Below are 1480 nucleotides of genomic sequence, written 5' to 3'. Positions count from 1 at the left end.
TTAAATATTAAGATTACACAAGAAGACATTTTGAAGCTTGATAAAATGTTGGCAATAAAATAAATATAAAATAAAATAAAAGAGAAAACAATATAGGACAACAATAAGGAAAAAATAATCTGTTTTAAAGGATTTTTTGATATTTGTGAATGAGTTGTAGGCAAGGCAAGGATAGGGTTAGATACAAAAGATCAACAATTCTTTCATTTTTTTCCACTTAATAAATACATATTTTCTACAAGAAATTTAACCTGCAGAAGCAATCATTTGCACTCACTAAGTGGAGTCATATAATTCATGTTCGCAAGTATGTTTGGTGGACTGGGTGAAATTTACACATGAGTAACTAAATCACAAAAAGTTTATTAATCTGTCTAAAAGTCTAATTGCATGTCATAAAGTGGCCAGAACAGTGCTTCTAAATCTGTAGTGTGCCTAGATACCACTTGGGGATTTTTGTCAAAATTCAGATTTTCATTTGACAGAGCAGCAGAGGGTCCCTCACTGCTGTATACCTAACAGGTCTCAACTGATGGCAATGTGGTTTGCTAGGTACTGGTTCCAGTAACAGGCTTCAATTGTTTCCAATCTATGACATTTAAAATTCACAATACTCTAATAAAGTTGTGGTATTTTCAAGAACAGAGGAGTTTAAATAAGAGGTATTTGCACCACCATGTTAAAATTAGAAACAGAGGCAAGAAGGATAGATGATCAACAAGTAGAGACATTTAAGTTACAGTTCCGGGGTGGAGGTATATTTCAGTTTTTATTGTAATGATTATGTCTCCTTCTTAGTTAATGCTCTGCTTTTAGTGCTAGAAGTAGTCTTTTTAGAAAAGAAATTGTAAGTTGGTTTTTAATTAGTGCTTAGATTTTAATATTTCTTGGCTAATATTCAGCATCTGTTTTCTTTTAAAAATTCATTAAATTATTTCAGAATCTAATTAAGGGCATATGGTTTGGGTTTATTAATTTATATTTAACACACAGACTATTCAGCTGGAAATAAATCCTGTTCTGTATGTAACTTTCTATTACCCGATCCGCTTTGAAGATATGAAGAGTGCTTCTTGTCCGATCTCGTTTGATAGGATATAGATGATTCTGCTTAATCCTGGTTTTTTATCTTTTGTCCTTGGGTAAAGTAGACAAATTGAGTTTCACTTTTAGTTTATTTATTCCGTCAGAGATTCTGAATCAGGAGTTTAAAGTCGCTGCCTGACAAGAAAAAGTCAACATCTGTCGAGGTGATTTATTATTTATGTATTAGATTTTATGGCGCCTTTCCTCTGACGAGCTGAGAGTGTTCTTCACAGAATTCTCACACTTTTCAAAATACCTTTCGCAAGAAACACCTATAAACATCACAACATGAAAGGTGACAGAGAAGGAACCGAATGAGAAAAACAGAGGAGGACTCCAGGGTAAATGCTCACAGCTGCCAGTAGGAGGTGTGCCTCTAAGGCCACTGGGACAG

The sequence above is a fragment of the Tupaia chinensis genome, unplaced genomic scaffold (genome assembly GCF_000334495.1).
Source record: "Tupaia chinensis unplaced genomic scaffold, TupChi_1.0 Scaffold000393_1, whole genome shotgun sequence".
Classification (NCBI taxonomy): Eukaryota; Metazoa; Chordata; class Mammalia; order Scandentia; family Tupaiidae; genus Tupaia; species Tupaia belangeri.
Note: the sequence above shows the minus strand (reverse complement) of the source record.